General features: G+C 45.8%; 1 protein-coding gene across 1 annotated transcript in view; it reads left to right on the forward strand.

Moving 5' to 3' along the window:
* The first annotated feature begins 6,729 nt into the window (after window positions 1–6,729).
* The window catches only part of FRYL (FRY like transcription coactivator), a 285,628-nt gene continuing 277,670 nt past the window's right edge, over window positions 6,730–14,687 (forward strand). The window contains exon 1 of the mRNA XM_066573099.1: window positions 6,730–6,935. The gene's annotated coding sequence lies outside the window, so the exon portion shown is untranslated. The remainder of the gene's footprint in view (window positions 6,936–14,687) is intronic.

The following is a 14,687-nucleotide window of genomic DNA, read 5'->3' on the forward strand; positions in this document are numbered from 1 at the left end:
CCAAAATTGTAGTATGCACCAAAATTTGGTGTAACGGAACTGAGCATGCTCACTCGACATTTGCTGCTTGGTTGGTGCTCTGACCATACAAAAGGCAATTTTCTGCTGCATATAAGCTGAGCCGATGCAGAAAGGAGGAATGAGAGAGCTGGTATCTGTGCTGCCTGGAGCCAGGAAAAAGAGCAGGATCGTAACAGCCTTGAGTTGGTGGTGACAAGGGAACGGAGTGAGTGCAGAGCAGCGCTCCTTACCCCGGATAAAGCTGTAGACTCCCGGTGGTGAAGCACTACAATGCAGGACTAGGAGGGTGACCCTCCTATCAGACCACAGCTTTGCTTTAAAAACAAGGGACCGGAGCTCATTAATACCGCTCTGTATAAAGACTGTAGGAGTGAATGTTCAAGATCATTTGTTACTACAAAGGTGAAGCTTAAAAACCCTGGTTTTGCAACAGATCTGAAGTTCACTTGTGGTTTAAATAAAAGTTCATGGCAGACCTGCACAGGCCTGGATCTCTGTCTGAAGCAGACATGGTGGTCAGAGCTAGGGCCTGCAGAGGAGTCAAAGCAGAACATTGGTCAATGCCAGATGTCCGTTGACATTCCCAATACCTCAGGTAGGCCCATCTCCCAGAGTCCAGTATGTCCATCCTCTGTTGGACCCTTATTACATTAGAACACCAGAACCTAGACAGGTAGGAGTCAGAAGGAGAAGATCGTTCTGGAGATAGCTAAGAGGTGAAGAAGACGGAGTCAAGAAAACCTGCTTTATCTTCCCAATACATGTATCTAACCTGCTTTTAATCCACCCCTTTTCCATCCAAGTAACTGGTGTGAGCAAGGCCTCCTAATGTCATCGGTATCTTGTCTTCTTAGCTCCTTTGATTGATACTGATGGATTTGTCTCCATGTATCATCAGTGGGAAAAACCTAAGATTTGTGTCCTGCTGATGACCACCAGTCTGAAGTTTACACCTATGAATGGCACAATGTTGGAGAGTGGCGACCTGCAGATGGCACACAGGGTCATGAGTTGCAGATGGCGCATTGGCAGGTCCATCGCTGACTCTAAGGAACCCTGGTGAAGACTGCTCATCTATAGCATCTCTGCATCTCAGAGAATCCTGAGCCAACAGTTGTACGTATAGGAAGCCCACCACCCCTTATGCCATTGGTCATTGCCAGATCTCCATTTGCCATTAATAAAAGATCATAAGGCTGTAAAATATCCAGTCATTTATTATAAAGCCATAATATGTATATGTAGTTATAGGGGCACATAAGAAAGCCAACAGCAGGAAACATTTTCTAATATACATTACACAGATGTCAAATGATTGCATCCCCTGATATATATTCTAGGTAGTACTATTACACTCAATATCCACTTCCCAACTACTATGCAGGGTGACAGAGAACACGGTAAAGGGGACAGTCGGCAACTCCGTCTGGTTGCATGCTTAATTAGAAATGGCAACCATAAGCTTACATTCATCCCTAGTTGGGATGTCTAAAGTGCCAATATGCTAGTAATTGTGGTCCTGCCAAAAATCAATTGCAGGAAGTCCCATTGCACCCGGTCAAATACCTTTTCAGTGTTCGCTGAAAGGAGGCACAATGGGACTGCTCTACTCTAAATAGTTTGGCACATCAGTGTTTTAACTGTATTTGCATTTTTTATTTTTAACATGGATCACCAGTCAGTCTGTGAATCATCTTTCCTGCCAAGGTAATAAATATTTTGCCGGTTAACCAACTTATGAGAAAGTCAGGCAAAAAACAACATGGCCGCCATTCAGGGACAGTTTTCGGGGGTACACTAGACAATTGACCAGGGCCTGTATTTTTTTGCCCCCAAGATCAAGGCCCCTAGGAGCAACTGACTTGCCTGAGTTTTTGGAACATCTTAAAGAAGCACTCTATTTTGTTTTTTTTCATTATTGGGGGTGGGAGTGGGGGAGACGTTAAGGGAATCTGTCTCAATATTACTGACCTCTGCTGTCAACTCCACCAGTCTGTGTATTCTGCACTTTTCTTCTAGTCTCTAGATGAGATGACCAACACTGTGACAATACCATATCCCGCAGCTATCATGGTGACAACTCACTTCTTAAAGTGGCATTCTGGGCATTTACTATTGATGACCCATCCTGAATGCTTCCTAATACACGGACCTCCGCCGATCAACTGTTGATGACCTATCCTGAGGATAGGTAATCAATAGCAAATGCCTGGAAAACAACTTTAACAAATTCTGCCATAGAGTCTGTATGTAGCAAGTGGATTTTGACACAAATCTTGGTGCAGGTCAAAATCCACATGTAACACCTGGCTTTTGATGAGGATTTTACTTCCTGATTTGAAAAGGTGAAATCTACATTGAAAATCCACAACATAAATCCACACAAAATCTGCACCAAATTCCATGACTGACATTCGGATATTGATGCGGATCCACAGCAAAATCTCGGGCAGATTCTCCACTGAAAATACGCTATATGCTGAACAAAGCCTAAAAAAAATTTCTAAAACTGTGAGGGAAATTTTCTAAGACTGGCATTTTCAACACTCGGCTTAGTACAATTTTCCCCGGATATGTTGAACACATGAAGAGGTGCAGGTCTCATGTATTATGTGCATCCTTGGCACCCCTGTGCTTCTCCTCAGAAATTTACACCAGGTTAGACCATCTCAGGGGTCCCAAGCTGCTGGGTCCTGCTTGGCAGTTCAACCCAGCCTGAGACTGTGGTTATTCATCCCTGCCGGTTTGGTTTTCGGCACTGATAAAGTACTATAGGGGGACAGTATGGCCATTTAATATTACAGAGGGACTGTATGGCTATTACTACAGGGGGACATTTTGGCTATATATTACTACAGGTGGACAATGAGTCTATTTATTATTAAAAAGGGACAGTGTGACTCCTTATTTACCACAGGGATATAGTGTCGATCATTATTATTGGGGGACAGTGCGGCTTGTTATTCATTACTCAGTGTGCCATGAGTCGCACTGTTATACAGTAACATAGTAACATGGTATGTTAGGCCGAAAGGAGACAACGTCCATCAGCCTGTTTCCACATCCCCTTGTTCATCCAGAGGAAGGCAAAAAAAGTTATACCGTTGTTTTCTTTGAGGTATTCCAGGATGGCGTCTCTCAGAAACCCCTCGAATATTTTTCCAATTATTGAAGTAAGACTTACCGGCCTGTAGTTACCAGGCTCTTTTCTTAACCCTTTTTTGTATATTGGAACCGCATTGGCAATGCGCAAATCTAGTGGTACAACCCCGGTCTCAATAGTGTGCCTAAATATTAGAAATAGCGGTCTGTCTATCAAGTCACTTCATTCCTTTAGAACTCTTGATTGTATTCCATCTGGGCCTGGCGATTTGTTAATTTTAATCTTTTTTAACCATCTCTGCACTTCTTCCTGAGTTAGGCAGGTAATATTTTGCGGGGGGTTCGTTTTATCCCCTTGCATCTCGTGTGACATCTCTTTACACTTGAGAAAAAACTATTTAATAGATTTGCCTCCCTCCATCATCTTCTATGATTTCTCCTGCATTATTTGTTAAAGGGCCAGTGCTTTCAGTGGAAATTCTTTTACCGTTTATATAATTGAAAAATAGTTTGGGGTTATTTTTGCTCTCTTTGGCAATCAGTCTCTCTGCCTCTTCCTTGGCAGTTTTTATCTTTTCCTTACATAATTTGTTTTTTCACTGTATTTTTTTAGTGCTTCTTCACTGCCTTCTTGCCCTAATAATTTAAACGCTTTCTTTTATTCACTTATTGCCCCCCTTACAGTCTTGTCGAACCCCATTGGTTTCCTTCTACTTGTAATTATTTTTTTTAAAGAGTATGAACAGCTCACATGAGGTAATTTCGATGTCTTTAAATTTCTCCCATTTGTCGCCTGTACTACTATTTTTGAGGACACTGTCCCAATTAATGTTCCCAAAAGTAATCCTGAGCTTATCAAATGTTGCTTTACTAAAGTTTTGTTCTTTTTGTCGCTCCCTGTTAAGACTTCCTATTGACTGACAGGCGGAAATTAATTACATTGTGGTCACTATTTCCCTAGTGTCCTTCAAACTGCACCCCTGTGATTCTGTCTGGTTTGTTAGTTAATAATAAGCCCAGAATGGCCCTCCCTCTAGTTGGGTTCCACACAAGTTGGGTAAGGTAGTTCTCTTTAATTGTTTTCAAGAACTTATTGCCCTTGTGAGATTCGCAGGTTTCATCTTCCCAATTATATCTGGATAATTAAAGTCTCACATAATAATTACTTCATTGCAGTTTGACACCTTTTCTATTTGTCTTTCTTAATAGGTTTTCAGTTTCTTCTGTTATTTTTGATGGCTTATAGAAAACTCCTATTAGGATTTTGTTATTTTTCCCTCACTGTATTTCTACCCCAGAGATTCCATGTGTTCATCAGTAATTAGGGGAAACCATGTGTGGCACTATTAAAGGTTTATTCTAATCTAGGTTTTAGGCTGCATTCAGACGAACGTATATCGGCTCGGTTTTCACGCCGAGCCGATATACGTTGTCCTCATGTGCAGGGGGGGGGGGGAGGATGGAAGAGCCAGGAGCAGGAACTGAGCTCCCGCCCCCTCTCTGCCTCCTCTCCACCCCTCTGCACTATTTGCAATGGGGAGAGGCGGAACGGGGGCGGGGCTAATTCCCGGAACTTACCCCCACCCCCGTTCCGCCTCCTCTAATTGAAAATAGTGCAGAGGGGCGGAGAGGGGGCGGGAGCTCAGTTCCTGCTCCTGGGCTCTTCCAGCCCCCCCCCCCTGCACATGAGGACAACGTATATCGGCTTGGCGTGAAAACCGAGCCGATATACGCTCTTGTGAACGCACCCTTACGGATATGAAGAAGCAAAGATTCAAAGATGTGTGTGGCAACCACTGAGGAGACAAATTGTGTTTTAGATAAGCTGTCATATCGATCTGGACTGGATGGACAAGAAAACCACAACGCTAATTAGAGATTACATCACGTGTGAGTCACAATATCATTGTTTATTCTGCCTCTGACCAGTCTTGTAGTCACTGTATGGTCTGTAGAGTGATGATGGATAGTAGCACTCTTGTTTGTGATCTGACAACTCCCATCATGCAAGTCAGGTTGTACTAAGAAATGCTAAATTAAATAGCAGAGGTAGACTTGACTTTACAATTTATCCCTTTATTGATCTTGGTTCTGGTGCTGCACTTATGTACTGAGATTGGTTCTGGCACTGTACTTATGACTTTGGTATTTTTTGGTGCTGTATTTAAATAATGAACTGTTCTACTATTAATGGTTACAATAATATATATTTGGAGTATGGTAATTGTTTTATTAGACTATTAGTTAGCTTAGGGATAATTTTCTGCGGCGTGCTACATCTCGGGCATTTCACATGTAATTTAATCACCCAGGTAGGGAATGTGTTGTTAAAATTTTGAGTCCCACTCTTAAGGCCTCATGTCCACGGCATAAATTGACTTACAAAATTAGGCATGCGTGCGGCACGTCGCCGGCATCCTGAGTGCATCCGCCGTGCGGAAAAAAGAAGATCCGGCTGCAATGGAGGAGAGCCCTGCAGCGTCCGGACAGGTGAGTACAATGTATTTTTTGGCCTTATGTCTGCATGTACTGATCGCTACTTGCCTAAAGTGATGCGAGGCGGTTTTGACACAAAAATGCCTCACATCCGTGGGGAAATCGCATGTTCCCGAGCGCGATACTGGGCCGCGTTTTATGGCCTGATGTCACGCTCACCCTTGTGAAATTAGCCTGAGGCCGGCTTCACATTTGTGCATGCTTGAGTGTAGCGTTTTTGCGGAATGATGCTTTTTTTGCGCACGCATCGGCATATTTTACTGTACTTTTTGCGCCCACAAGGCATATTCATTTGCGCACTGCAAAAAAGACGCACCAATTGAAATGCCTAAGGAGTGCCAGATGTGTTCTTTTTGCTGCCCAATTCCGCAGTGTTTCACTCATGTTCTTGCGTATGTGCGTGCATTTGTGCACCCCATTGACTTCTATGGGGACCTTTGGTGTACAAATACACAGGAAAATAGAACCTTCTGTTTTTGGGGTTTTTTTGCGCGCCTTACAGATGAGAGTGATGAGTTTATACTGTATTCTACAGTCATCATCATTTTTGGGAGGCGTACAATGGTAATGAAGACACCCCGTCCGGTAAACAGCAGCATTACTACATGTTTTGCACGTCTTTTGTCATCACACAACAAACAACACTAAACGCCTGAAGAGCTTGAAGGATTTTGAATTGTATCAACATGTGTAGAACATGTCTGAAGTCTGAGCTTTACTGACAGCTCGCCCAGCCAATCAACAAAAAGGCGTGTCAGTTCCACCAATCTACTAGCCCAATCAGAACATCGCCTTATCTTGTGGGCGGGGTTATGTAACCATTAGTAAGCCAATCAACTCATTGCATCTCTCCTCGGAGACGCTGTTCCCTCCCCTAGCTATTCAGCCAATCGCAGCAGGCGCACGGAGACATCGCTCTGTGATTGACAGGCTCATGTCTGTCGACATGCCGAGCTTTTAGACATGAAGGAGGCGGTGACGGGTTGGCGGATTAGATTGACAGCTTTAGTCTCCAATCACGTTGACTGTTTCTGTTTCCACGCCCACTTTCCGCAGGGTGCTAACCAATGAGCGTGCAGCGGAGGCTGGCGTGTAACTAACGTCGGGGAATCGAGGGGGAAGAGAAAGAATAGAGAGGCTGAGAGTGGGAAAGAAAGAATCTGGACATTGCAGGGAAGGATCGCACTCGGATGGAAATATTACCGGTAGCGGTACAGGCTGTGAACCGGAGGCGGCAGCGGGGAACAATCGGCGGACATATCGATACTAGGACGGGAGAGCAGATCGGGAGCAGCGCTGCGCTATTCTCCTGGCCGGTGAGTGCACGCAGCGGGGGGCTGCAAGACGGGGCTGCTACATGTGTCCTCCTAGTGATCAGCCCGGGGGGTGGCAGCCTGACAATCACTCTTGTCCCAAGAGCTTGCAATCTAATGGGGCAGATGCGCTGCTGCGGCTTGTCTGGTGATGGGACTGCAGTACTTCCTGGCCAGTGCAATCTACAAGTGGCTACCTGTCCTATGACGTCACTCATGTACAGATGCCCCCATGACCAATATCATGGGGATGTATTTAGGGTGAAGATCATAATTGTGGTCATTTTGGGGGAAAATGACCAATAAGGCTGCGTTCGCACGGTCAAGCGCGGTTTTGCTTAGTGAAAAACTGACCGTTTTTCTGAGCGTTTTTTTTTTTTTTCCCCTTACGGTTTGCAAGTCTATTTACACGGGAAATTGTAGATGCGCGATTTTTGCGCACTTCAGGAGGTGCAGGAATCTCACGTGCAAAGAACCTTTTTTTTACATATGCGAAAAAAATTCTCGGCATGTTGTATTTTGGGGTGATTCTGTTCAGAAATGGCGTATGTTATGGGGGGTAAAAAAATCGTATCACAGTTGTACGCAAATCCGATCGCCATGCGAGAGCGGTGCGATGTTCTGTTATTACTGCTGAAGCAACATGCAGTTTTGCACGCGTGTGATAATACATGTACAACGGCGCCTTGCGTTTCTCCTACAGAAGCGTCGCTCTTGCGGTAAAAATCGCCACTTTGCAATGCAATAAGCGTAATAAGTTTCTCGGACTGATATATCGCACTCGCCCAGGGACATCGGTTTTTAACTTTTTTTTTTAATTTATTTTTTTGTTACGTGGTCTCCGTAGTAACCTGCTTACTCACGTTTCTGTAGTAAAACGTAAAAAAAAAACACATTGCACCTACATTTATGTGTGAGTGCAATTTTACATCTAGGGTTGCGTGGGCGATATCGCCAAAAAAAATAGAACTTGCCGCCATCTTTCTATCTCAGACTTTTAAGTCGAAGAGGAAAAATAATTATAGGAGACGCACAAAGCTCGCATGACAATAGACCCCAGTATTATTTTCTCGTGCGACATATTGCGGTCGGACAGAACTTGCGCAAGGAGATGGTCCTGCCTAAGGGCTCATTCCCACGGGCGTATTGTCCCCGCACATTACACATGCGTATATCCCTTGTGTGACACACTGAATGGAGGCGATGAAGGTCAATGGAGTTTCCTTCTTCCGTAGACACAACGTATCGATACGCAGGAGGAGTAAATCGCAGTGCGCTCGGCTTCTCTGTGTATGGGCTGCGTATATAACGCTGTCTGTACACAATACATTGCCAAGGGGCCGCGGTGCGATACACATCCCTGCACTGAACAGAGCAGGGAATTTGAAAAAATTATAAAAATTGCGCATGTCCGTGACGTCAGATTTCCGGGCATGCGCAGTGCCAATTGCAGCCCGTACGCGGGCAGAGCATATAGGCTATAATGCGTACAGTTCTGCGGGAGGTTCGCGGCATTGTACGCTTACGCCCGAGTGGACAAGGCCTAACTCAAACTATCCGTCCGAGAGTGTTTTCTATTGTTCGGTTCTCAGGACGGAATGCAAGCACTTGTGTCAAGAAGACGTTCTAGAGCGAATGCCCGTCTTCTGCATTGGGTCATGTGGCTACGGTGCCTGTCCGGCAGTAGTAGGCGTGCTACGTCCATCGTGGTCCGTAGAATCGCTCTGGAGTGCCCCAGAGGGGCTTTCGACAGAAATGTCACCGTAGTCCCTGTTAGCAGCCTTTACACAGGACGACTAGCGTCACACAAATAGAAACGGCAGTAGTTTGGTGAGAACGCGGACACCAGCAGGGTGGCGAGCCGTGATAATTTGTTCGGTAGTCGTTTTGTTTCAGCTGACCTAAAAAATAGTCGCTGGTTGATCAAAAGTAGTCTTAACGTTGCAGTCGTTCGTATCCCCTACGACTGATGCATCGGCACACAAGGAACACATATTCATTGCTCGGTGTCAAAGCTTTCAAACGGCCGTCACTCGTATGCTTCAACGACTTTTCAGAACGACTATCTGAGTGATGGTTGCTCTGTGTAAAGAGACACGAAGGCAACATTTAAAAATGGCAGCCGGAGTGATCCATCTGACAGTGGCGGTGCCGCCTGCTCCTTGGTGGCACTGGCGTCACGAGTCAGAAACAAAAAGAACACCAATACTGGACTCCCCGTGGCTCCTGCACCCCTGCTCCGTCCTCCAGTGCTTTGTTTCCTTGGTCTGCAGCGGTTATGTGGCTTGTTGACACAAGTGACCGCTGCGGCCAATAGGAGGCCTTAAAACCCTTGTGTATTAGTTAGTTATTTATTATGCGCGTGAAAAACGAATGACGCATACACGTTTAAAACCACATACACAACAGAAGTACATGCAACACCCATGCAGTAAAATGGTTCTCTTGTTCAGAAACTGAAATTGCATGTGCCTGTGTGAATGAGATATTAGGGCGCTAGTACGTGTGCAAAACAGAGGCGGAAGTATGCTGATGGCGGCTGGCACCTGCACTGGGCCAGTTTAATCACTGTGACAATATCAGATGCCAACTGTAAGACGCTTTTCTCCGCTGCATCATGACACCCTAAAGGCTATCTGCACACGGCCAAGCGGGATAACTGGATGTGGAACTTGGCCCAATATCATGCTGGTGAACGTGCGATGCCCTCACGGATGCCATAGGAACGCAACTGTATTGAAGTGATGGGAACTGTTTTTGACAGAAAAACTCCTCGCTTACGCGGGGGCACAGCACATTCGCAAGCGTGATATTAAGACAAGTTTCACAGGCCGGTATCACACTCGGCCCCGTAGGAAGCCTTAGAGCATGCTGCAATAATTTTTTTAATGACCGCTCATGTTTATGATTCTATTAAAAAGAATGGGGTTCGTATTCGTGCATCTCACAGCACACAAACATTGCACGATTTTCTCGGTGGTGTGAAAGCGGCCTTAGGCTGGTTTTAGATGGCCATGATATAACTGGCAAAACATTGTTGTTAAACTCAGACCCCCTGCAGTTCTGTAGTGGTATAAGCCGGGGTCCGAGTGTCACTATGGATTTGGGCTTTGGTCACATACACAGATTTCATCAAAAAAAGTGGGGGAAAAAATAGCGCAGGATGTTTGTTTCGGTAATAATACAGTCACCATGACGGAAACCCGATGCACCCATTATAGTAGATAAGGGCCATCCGGCACTGATAGTGGGCATTACGTGATGGATTTGTTGCAGCTATGGATTCCATTTATCTGCTGCTATCGCGGAACAGAAAAACGGAAAAACGTGAACCGCGCAAAAAGTCCTTTTTATATGGACCAAGAGTTGTGCCAATTGACAAATCCTGATGATTGGTGCTTCGTTGGTTACTGGGTTGAATCACGGCGGAGGATTGGAGGTAAGACAATCGTTAATGCCATCATTCATCCTTCTATTATGGGCCGCTTGCGGATCTCCCTCTTTTCACGGGAGACGTGCCGCCGACCAGCGAGTATTTTTATTCATCGGCTGATGAATGGCAGTTCACTTGTTCGTCCGCTGATCGACGACATATTGAAATGGCCTGAAGTTCGGCCAAAAAGTACTTTCTAACCGTGTTAATGCTCTTGCCCAATTATCGGGCGTGTGAAGGGCCCTTTAGACGTGTCTAGACTTTATGAAGGATAGTGGCTACACGTGATGGGATTCCTGATGACCGCGTCTCCCATATATTTCCCTTGTGGTTGTTTGACTCATAGGAAATCGGGATATGATTTCTGGCGTTGCGCAGTGAGCCGCCATATTCAGGAGGTTCTCCGGTATCTCTACAATAATGCCTAAACATTATCACACTTGTGGTCCGTGAGTGCGTGACTGATCATTGTCCTGCGGGTTTCTGTTAAGTGACTTATTAATAATTGCGTGACTTCAGGGTCTTTGTCTGATTGTGGGACTGTCTCTGATCTGTGCTGTTAGTTATGCATCGGGCTTTGTCCTCGCTTGTATGACTAATGTTCAGTATTCAGTCCCATGAAGATGAGTTTATACAGTCTGGGCCCTTTATGACGGTAAACTATTGCGATTTGCTGTTTTTGTAAGTTGATCATTGCTTATCCAGCCCCATTGACGTGAAGCAATCAGCACTACTGTATGTGCCCGGACATCATTAAAGGGGCTGTCCAGGTTGGGCCGGTTTCACACGACCAAGATTCTCGCACAAGATTCACACAAGTGTCGAACAAATATGAACCCCAAAACAATGGGCAGTGCAATGCGGGGAAAAACATTGCGACATGCCCTATCTTTGAGCAGGCCCTTGCATGGCATCGCCCATTGTTTTCAATGGGGCCGACTGCAGCATCGCCCCGCGTGCTAGGTGCACACGGCGCGATGCAATTCAAGGTTTCCCCATGAAAAACAATAGCAGACGCTCCACGATCCTGACAGCTGTGGTGGAGAATCGCTACTTCCCCGAAGTGATGCTTCATTTCTTAGGCTGTGGTCACACGGGACATAAATCCCGCAGAAATCTCGCGGAATGACTGTAGCGGGGCCGCACGGAAATTCCGCAAGATTTCCTCGACAGAAAGGCAGCTTCAAAACCCGCGAGTTTTGAAGCAGCTCCGCCGCTTGTATTCCGCTGCGGCCATCTCTCCCACATAGAGAGAAGAGAGTCCACAGCCGAAACTGCGATAAGGTTGACATGCCGCGGCTTTGAATTCCGTGCGGCTGGCCCGCAGTGTGTGGATGAGATTTTTGCAAATCTCGTCCACTTTGCTACTTCGGCTCGGGTTTAAGATTGCCGGCGGATTCCTCCCCGTGTGAACCCAGCCTTATACTGCTGAGGTAAAGTGAAAACTGCGCTGTGATTGGCTGGTTCATAAGAGTGTGGTGCTGCGTTATTTTTCTGCGGCCCACCCTGTATTAATGTTTTTTGCGGTGGTCACATGCGTCTGCTATATCATAACCTGCTTGTCTTCACCCCTATTTTTAGCACTGAAAAACCAGATTGGGTCCTGCCACAAGAAACGTTTTCCAAAAAACTTTTTTTCATAGGAACCATTTTGGCACTAAATATATATCTCCCTACAAGGAGCTGTAATGCACCCATCTGAATTAGTCCTTATGTTGGCCATACACTATAACTGTTGACTGACCTCTCTTTCAGCCGATTAGTTATTCCTCCCGACACCCACCTTGCCATATATGTGGGGGGCTGAGCGGATTTGTGACAGAAACACAGACTTCAGCCCTCATACACCTTTAATATTTGAATAAAATTGCACAATGGTTTGTACTAACCCATAAAATTACAAGATTCTAAGCGCATATTTTGATCAGAACGTGTGGGCCCATCTGCCATGCCCAGGCGACCGGGATGGGCCCACAGGTTTGGATCAAAATGTCTGCTAAAACCTTGTATTTTTATGCAGTTATTGTAAACAATAGTTGTACAATTGAATTCAGATATTAGACGTATATGAGTGCTGAGGCACGTGTTACTGTATTTGTCGCCACCACGGCTTGCGTACACTTATATGTTGGAAGTGCCGACTTTGCTCTTTGAGAGGAATTGTGACAGCCAGTGTTTGTATTGTATGAATTACTGCGAGCTGCAGAACCATACTGTGAGGCTGGAAGCACCCTTCATGCTCGCAAGACAATTGCGCAATGCGAGAGTGAGTGAAAATGCAGAATTATGAAACTAATGATTTTCAACTTCTATAAGCCCAATAAACTAAACTAAAATGTTGGGCTCATCGGAGCTGAATCCAGGGTTGTGACTCTTGGATTCACCCTCTTAGGCGTTCTCTCCTCTTGCAAAGCTGTGGTTGCATGCATACAGCGGATTACATAGGTGTGCCCATAGAAGGAGAGGACTACTCCTATCATTCATGGACTACATAGGTGGTGCCAAGTTCTGTATACAGCTATGACTTTGACAGCGGGAGACCACTGAAGAGTAGCTTGTTGATGCTACACTGTGACAGTCTATTGTTAGGAGTCATATAGTAGTAAAATCAGAAGTTCTGGAGTCGGTGCAGGATGGACCTCATTCAGGCTCCGTTGTGCCTTATGACAAAGTAGCGCTGCATGCTGTGCTATCTCACCCTGGATTTTAATGGTAATCTGAAATGAAGGCTCTGAATGGGACTCCCGGTGTATATGTGAGCCTAAGTCACATCTCTGGATTCAGCTTTTCAGCTCCATAAATATATATATTTTTAAAGGGGCTGATGAGATCTTACAGATTCCCATAAACCACTGGCAATGAATAGCGTTTCCCCAGATATTGAAGTATTGCGTTGCCTGATCTGAACCACTCCGTTCTGTACATACACAAGGTTTACATGCAAACTTTTATTGCTGTTGGCTAACTTCTCTCCATGGATGCATCCGGGCAGCGGAGAGAGCGGTGTGAAGTGTTTGTGTAGCGTGAGCCTCATGCGGAGCCGCGCGGCGTGACATCTGTACTCCGTCAGGACTCAATCACTACATAAAAATGTTTAGCGAGATACCAGTCACACTGACATTTACTGCGTATGTGGCAGCGTCCTGAGAACGGTCAGCGTAGGAAATCAATATACTCACAGCTGTGACGAGCGCTGGACTACGGCGGCACGGACAAATTGTAAGGCTCTATACATGTCTTCGCTGTCAGCGTCGGCACCAAGATTGCCTATCCCTAGACCCCCGTGCACACGGCATGGCATACCCAGCATCGGTATGTGTACTGTATAGGAAAGTGTAGTCCACAGTGTACTATAGAGGAGGACACAGTGGGAAATGTACACTGTGCGGTATACTTTTTATTAATGCTTTAAGGGCTGCTCCACACTGGCGAGAAAATCGCAGGAGAGTGAGTAAGAACGCATGATTATGAAACCAATGGTTTTCAATGGTTTCATTCTCATTTACAATGTTTACACTTGTGCGATGCTGCGTGAAAACAAATCGCAGCATCTCCTTTCTTTTTGCAATATTGTCCATTGTTTTCAATGGGGCCGGCAGCACTGGCCCCATTGAAAACAATGGGAGAGACCATCGCGATCCCCTGCTGCGGCTGTGACGGCTGCATCGGTGGATCCCTTTAGCACCGCAGGGATGCAAAACTGTCACATCCAGGGGTTTCCACATGTTTTCAATGGGGCCGGTGGCAGAAGCATTGGCCCCATTGAAAGCAGTGGGGGAAGATCACGATCCCCTGCCACTGCTGTGACAGCCGCGTTGGGAGATTTCTTCGGCCCTGCAAAGCTGTCACATCTAGGGGTTTTTGCCCCATTGAAAACAGTGGTAAAACATCGCGATCTCCAGCCGCGGCTTTGACGCATCGGGGGGAAGGGAACACCCACAGCGATGTGCGGCTGTCTCTATGTGAAAATGCCTCTCATCCAGGGGTTTTCAGTAGGACTGCGAGGGTGATATCCGGTCGTGAATCGCAGCCCAATATCGCCCTCACCAGTGTGAAGGAGCCCTTGAAGGCCGGGCTTACACAAGCATCATTTCACCGCGTATTATGTTCGTGCGAGCCTGGCCTAAGTCAGTGGTCCACCTATGGCACTGAAAGCCCCCTACAGTAGTACACGTATAACGAATGTATGCCTCTTATGGAAGCAAAAACTAGATGTGAACCGAGTCAAATATATTGTGTAGACATGGAATTCACTGAAATCTAAATGATAATTCGCTCACCTTTCTGTTTGCGCAAGCATAAAAAAAATCGCACTATGATCT

The sequence above is a fragment of the Eleutherodactylus coqui genome, chromosome 7, assembly GCF_035609145.1.
Source record: "Eleutherodactylus coqui strain aEleCoq1 chromosome 7, aEleCoq1.hap1, whole genome shotgun sequence".
Classification (NCBI taxonomy): Eukaryota; Metazoa; Chordata; class Amphibia; order Anura; family Eleutherodactylidae; genus Eleutherodactylus; species Eleutherodactylus coqui.